Source organism: Asparagus officinalis, chromosome 6 (genome assembly GCF_001876935.1).
Source record: "Asparagus officinalis chromosome 6, Aspof.V1, whole genome shotgun sequence".
Classification (NCBI taxonomy): Eukaryota; Viridiplantae; Streptophyta; class Magnoliopsida; order Asparagales; family Asparagaceae; genus Asparagus; species Asparagus officinalis.
The window spans coordinates 21,020,216-21,027,316 of record NC_033799.1 but is presented as its reverse complement, the minus strand read 5'-3'; positions in this window follow the sequence as shown (position 1 = coordinate 21,027,316).

Sequence of the window (7,101 nt, the reverse complement as noted above, 5' to 3'; positions counted from 1 at the left end):
GTGTGTGTAACAAAGAGGTAAATCAAATCTAAACTCAATACAAAACTAGCTTTAATAAAATGATAATCAAATAAATATGCAAATGTAAAGCTAGATATGAGTTTAGAAATGCTTCTCTGAAAAACAAGATGGAGAGATGGATTAAGATGAAGCTCAATCAATGTAGATGATCTCCTCCACTTGTGTAAAACTTCTTCCCAAACAAAAACTCTTTTAAACAAATACTAAACAAACTTAAACCCTTGTTTAAAACTTATTTAAAAACTTCTTGGATGATGAAAATAGTTATGGCAAAGGGGTATATATAGGGTAGAAGAAAACAACTCAAAAAATCTCAAAAACCCACTAAAAAACCAAAAACAGAAGTTACCGTTAAAGTTTAACGGTCGGATACTACAGTAGCAGCGGTCGACCGTGGCAGTCGACCACGAAGTTCATCAAAACTGAGAGAACGTGCAGAGAGTTTGACGGTCGACCGCACTATAGCACGGTCGACCGCGAGTACTATTGTACTACATATCTAGCTTTGTAAAATCAATTAAAAATAGTAAATCAACTCCAAAAATTATGAAATTCTGATGGAAGGTTATAGACATATAGAAGAACATGTTAGAGAAATAATTTCTGAAAAATCTTTTCTCATTTGAGAGAAATAAATATTTGAACATAGATATACAGTTTCTGAAAATCTTCTGACATACACGATTTTGTAAAATCAATTGGGCACAGTAAAACAACTGCAAAAATAGTAAAATTTTGAGAGAAGTTTCTAAACATATAGATAAACATTTCAAAGAAAGAATTTCATAAATATCACTTTCCATTTGTGAAAACTCATCTATTTTGTAAAAACATGCATGAACATGCACGTACGAAAAATTTGATTTTGTAAATTCAATTAAACATAACAAATCAATTTCAAACTTGATGAAACTTTGGGAAATATTTACAAATATGATTTTGAACATGTTACAAAAAGAATTTCTCAAATTGAATTTTTCTTTTGTGAAAACTCATGTATTTTCTAAAACTTATAAATACATGTGTACATAAACAACTTTACCATATGAAACCAAACATGTATATATATATATATATATGTATTTGTTATATATATATATATATATATATATAACTATATATATATAAACAAAATATGTGTGTGTATATATGATTGAGCTTAAAGTACTAACACACATAATATAAAACCTAAACTAAATATACCCAAGTTTGATTGATCTTCGATGTAGCTCAACTTGGTACACTTGCGGAAGAAGCTTGAACTTTTATCTTTAACTTGAATATACATTGCTTCACTCCACTATTCCACCAACCTCCATTGGATATGATCGTTGAAGCTCTATTCCGTCCATCCTCCAACACGTTGTTTGCTTAGAATAAATACGAAAACACAAACACTAAACAAACAACATTAGATGTAAATTGTTTGCTAAATCACCATCAAAACAAGAAGGCCAACAGATGAGTGCCTGTAGATCATTGATGGTTTGATTTTAAGTTTATAGAAATCTAAAGTTGATCACTATACACCATCGATGAGATGTGGTGACCAATGATGGTTCCTTGTAGACCATCGATGGTTTGAAATCAATTCTCTAGATTTCTGTGATTGCTCACTGTACACTATCAATGAACCTTGACCATCAATCATTTATTGTAGACCATCAATGATTCCAAGACTAAAATGTGATGCCCCAGCTTTCACGCAAGGCTTCAGTCCAAGACAAAACCCGGAATGTCAAACCTATAAGGCACCAAACACCATACTTCGACATGTTTTACCATTACAGTTATTGTCTCTCTAGTGGAAATAACAAATAGGTGAAAGTACCGACAGACAAATAATAGAGATAGAACAAACCAAGTATACACAGAAGCAATAAGAGAAGAATCATCAGTGAGCCTAACTAAAATAGAATAGAAATATCTCTGAGTCTGAAATAAAGCTCAAGTACAATGAGTTAAATAAAGTATCACTATGGCTCTTAGCCTCTACAAAATGAAATACAAGTCTAGAGTCTAAACATAAACAACTAACTGTGGAGTTCTACAATAACTACTAAAATAATAAATAGCTAGATGGAATCTATGAAGAAATCCTATCAACCTGTGACTCTCTGTGCGCTGGACTCGCTGCCTGAAAGGGGGAAAACAACGAGCGTCAAAGCGCTATAGCGAGATCATCTCCACCTCTCCCCAGGGGAAGGGGTATGAGTATATAGAAAATAAAGTCAGTACATATAAGTATTAAATCATTCATATAACTCTAACTGGAGATTAGTATTTAGGAATCCACAACACGAGAGTTAGTATGTCGAGCGAAATAATCCAAACAATGAAACCCTCATGTATATACCATGTCTCAAATAGTAACTCCCTAAATACCAACTCAAAACTCTATGAATCGAAAACATCAAACAAAAGGAAACATTCCAAACCTCAAATATGTAGAATAAATATCTCATCTCAAAACTACACTCGAGTAGATGGGTCTAATGTAAGGGGGATCTTATCCAAAATAAAAGTTAACCATAAGCCATATCATGTAAACCATGATCTCAAAGAAAGTACCCTATTCGCGGGAATCCAATATGGAAGCAAAACTATGACTGATAATACTTACATGTGTGCATCTTCTTGTGCAATATCGATACTCTTATAATATTCTTACTCAATCGCTATGCGACAATATGATTTATCGCTCTATTCCGGATACATAAAATGATGATACTTTTGTAATACTCTTACTTAATCGTCCTGCGAAAATAGATTTTATCTCCCTATTCCGGATACATGAAATGACGATACTTTTGTAATATTCTTACTCAATCGTCCTGCGAAAATAGGTTTTATTTCCCTATTCCAGATACATGTGTTTACTATACTCTTCATATTTATTTATCAAATTAAATTATGACAAAAAGTATGTTAACACAATATATTCTAAACATACGTGCACATATCTTGGTGTACGTGTCCATATCTGGTATTCACTGAGATCCTAGGTGTTAAACAACTCATAATCATTTTATCATAACAGTACAAGGTCGAGAGGCTCGCTCGAAAACTCAAACAGTCGAACAAAACATGAACAGGACCAAAGACTAAGTGGCAGTCGACCGCGATTTTGTGACGGTTGACCACGACGGGTTTCAGAGCCTACCCAGGCCTCTATCTTGCACGCGGTCGACCGCCACTAAGGCGCGCGGTCAACCGTGGGCAGATTTTCCAGAATCTCATACTGATTGTGTGTGTTGTGTTCATGTCGTGTTTATGTGATCCAAACATGATTAAAATAACATAATACTTGCATGGAAGCATGTCTACAGCAGATAAAAACTTCTGAAAGCAATCTCAACATATATAGCATGATTATTTGCATTAACTTGATATACAAAACCCTAAATCATGCATAATCTCAACATATATAGCATGATTATTTGCATTAACTTGATATACAAAACCCTAAATCATGCATAAAAACTCAAAACGAAGAACAAATTTTGCATTAACTTGATATACAAAACCCTAAATCATGCATAAAAACTCAAAACGAAGAACAAATCATCTTTATTCAAATTAAACAATGTTTTAAATCATTTTCAAATTTTAAATATTTCTGTAAATTCGTTCTCAAACTTTTTAACATGGAAAGACCTAGTCTTTATACAAATAATACAAAAGAATTGACTTTTATTCATAAACTAGTCAATTTAGCTCTATAAAACATGTTAAAAACTCTTTAAAAACATTTTAAAAACTAGGTGGGGGATTAGCAGAGATAAACTCGCCTGAGATTTGTAGAAAAACGTTTAAGATGCCATGCCAAAGAAGATCTCCAATCCAAAAGCCAAAAATCACACGAAAATCCCGCATGAAAGCCTCCAATCTTCTCCAAGAATCAAATTAGGGTTTAAAGGGGTTTTGGTGGCTGTTATGGTTCTTAGAAAACAAAAAATATCGTAAACATATGATATTTAAATCAGAGAAAATGGATGTGGGCTTTAGAAAACCAAAACCAATTCAAAATAGGAATCTGACTCTCTGCAGGTTTCGTAGTCGACCGTGGCGGTTGACCGAACTTTAGTCGACCACGGTGGTCAATCGGACTGCGGTTGACCGCGACGGCCGACCGGACTGGAATTTTCCAGCTTCTCATATTTTTTGCCATTGTGCATATTTCGACTCTTTTCTTCCTCACGAATGATCTTGTTTATACTCAAAACACATGGTATACTACTCATATACCATTTAACTATATTTATCAAAATAAATATCCATATATCATAATTAATCACATATTAATTATATTAACACAAATTTTTGGGGTTTTACATTCACCACCACTTAAGAGAATTTCATCCTCGAAATTCCACAATCGTATCTTAGGAATTAATAATATGATAAAAGCACTAAGAGGGGATAATCCAGACAAGGAAACCCTCTCGTACACATCTCGTACCATTAATCCCTAGATATGAATCATAAGCCATATTTAAACTTAACCAATCTAAAATATGTGCATCCTCACTTCATCCTAATTAGACGGAACTTGTACGTCGGGTGAAAAATCCAAACAAAGAACCCCAATATATATACCATATGTTCCGAATAATTAAGAGCTAAGTGTTGAATGACCCATTCTAGAATTAAATATAAATGTGACTAAACAACACATATAATCAAATCTATCAATGCATATAAGCACATTTAAATATCAACACCTTACATGTTCAAACAGGTGCGGGTAGTCGTGATGTACATCCTCCTCGCGCTCCCAAGAAATATCTTCGTCTTCTTACCTGTTCCACTGAACTTTCACTAATGGAATGACTTTGTTTCTAAGCTTTTTATTCTCTCTAGCAAGAATTCATACCGGAATCTCCATCGTAGTCAAATCATCCTGGATCTTAACCTCTGGTGAATTAATCACCCTCTGCTGCTCTTCGTCACGCAAATCCTTCTTGAACATCGAAATATGAAAGACATCGTGTATACTCGACATCGATGCTGGAAGGTCTAATCTATAAGAAACAACTCCAATGCGCTTGATAATCCTGAATGGACCAACAAATCTCTGGGTAAGCTTCCCCCGTCTACCGAATCGTTGAACGCCCTTCATCGGTGATACTTTCAACATAACTAAGTCTCCGATCTGAAACTCTAAGGGTCATCTCCGCTGATCTGCATAACTCTTTTACGGACTCTGTGCAGCAAGAATCCACTCTCGAATCAATACCATCTTTTATGTGGTCTGCTTAACTAGCTCCGGGCTAAGTAATAGACTATCATCTGGCTCTGCCTAACATATAAGCGATCTGCAAGGCCTCCCGTACAAGACTTCGTACGGCGCCATCCCAATGGTAGCTTGATAACTATTATTATATGTAAATTCAATCAATGGGATGTGGTCCTCCTAGCTACCGTAAAAATCTATAACACATACTCTCAGCATATCCTCCAATACCCGATTCACCCTTTCGGTCTGATCATCTGTCTGGGGGTGGAAGACACTACTAAATGATAACTGGCTGCCAAAAGCATCATGAAAACTCCTCCAGAAATGGGATGTGAAGACTGGGCCTCGATCTGATACAATCGTCTCCGGAACTCCATGCAATCTGACAATCTCTCGAATAAAAATTCTCGCATATGTGTTCGCCGTATAAGTCGTCCTTATAGGTAAGAAATGCAGTGACTTTTTCAATCTGTCCACTATAACCGAAATAGAATCATTTCATTTCTTTGATTTAGGCAACCCTACTATGAAATCCATAGAAATATCTGTCCACTTCTACTCGGGAATGGGTAAAGGCTGTAGGGTTCCTATAGGTCTCTGATGTTCTGCCTTAACTAGCTGGCAGGTAAAACACTTAGTCACGTACTCTGTAATCTTTCTAAGCATACCACTCCACCAAAAATGCCTTTTTAGATCCTTATACATTTTCGTCGTGTCTGGGTACACTGTATATCTGCTACGATGTGCCTCGTCAAGTAGTTTCCTCTTCAGCTATAGATTGTTCAGCATGACAATCCTGTCCTTCATCCTAAGGCCTCCATCTACTCCAATAGTCTAATCATCCTTAGGCTCTTTGAAAATCTCCCCCTTACGGGTTTGAATCCAAGAATCCTCTAACTGAGCTCTGACTACTCTATCACTCCAAGACGGCTGTACTGATAAAGCTCCTAAGAAGACACTACTCCCGCCAATCTTTGGCCTAAAATCATAATGGCTGAGTGTATAAAGATCCCGATATAGTGAACACCTCAAATCCGCTAGCCCGCGATGATGCTTACTGCTCAACGCGTCTGCTACTACGTTCGCCTTTCCTAGATGGTACTGTATAGCGAACTCGTAATCCTTTATAAACTCTATCCATCGCCATTGTCTCTGGTTGAGTTCTTTCTGTGAAAAGAGGTACTTCAAACATTGGTGATCTGTGAATAACTCAAACTGTACTCCGTACAAATAATGCCTCTACGCCTTCAGTGCACAGACCACTGCTGTTAGCTCCAAATCATACGTGGGATAATTCTGCTCATTAGTCCTCAGCTGTCTCAAAATATAAGCTACAACTCTCTGGGTCTGCATCAATACTCCTCCAAGACCCGATAAGGATGCATCAGTGTAGACAACAAAAGTCTTATCAGTGCTGGGAATAATCAATACTGGTGCTGAAGTCAACTTAGTCTTTAATGTCTCAAAGGCCTCTTGGCATTCTGTGGCCCAAATAAACTGTACATCCTTCTTAGTAAGGCGTGTAAGTGGTGTCGCGATCTTCGAGAAATCATGAATAAATTGTAATAGCCTGCCAGACCTAAGAAGCTACGAATCTCGGTAACTGTCTTCGGTGGTTTCCAATCAAGTACGACCTCTACTTTAGCCGGATCTACTACATTGCCCTCCCGACTAATGACATGGCCCAAAAATCTAACCTCCGATAACCAGAATTCACATTTGCTAAATTTTGCATACAGCTGATGTTCCTGCAAAGTCTGTAATGCCAACCTCAAGTGCTGCTCATGCTCGGCCTTTGATCTCGAATAGATAAGAATATCGTCGATGAAAACTATCATGAA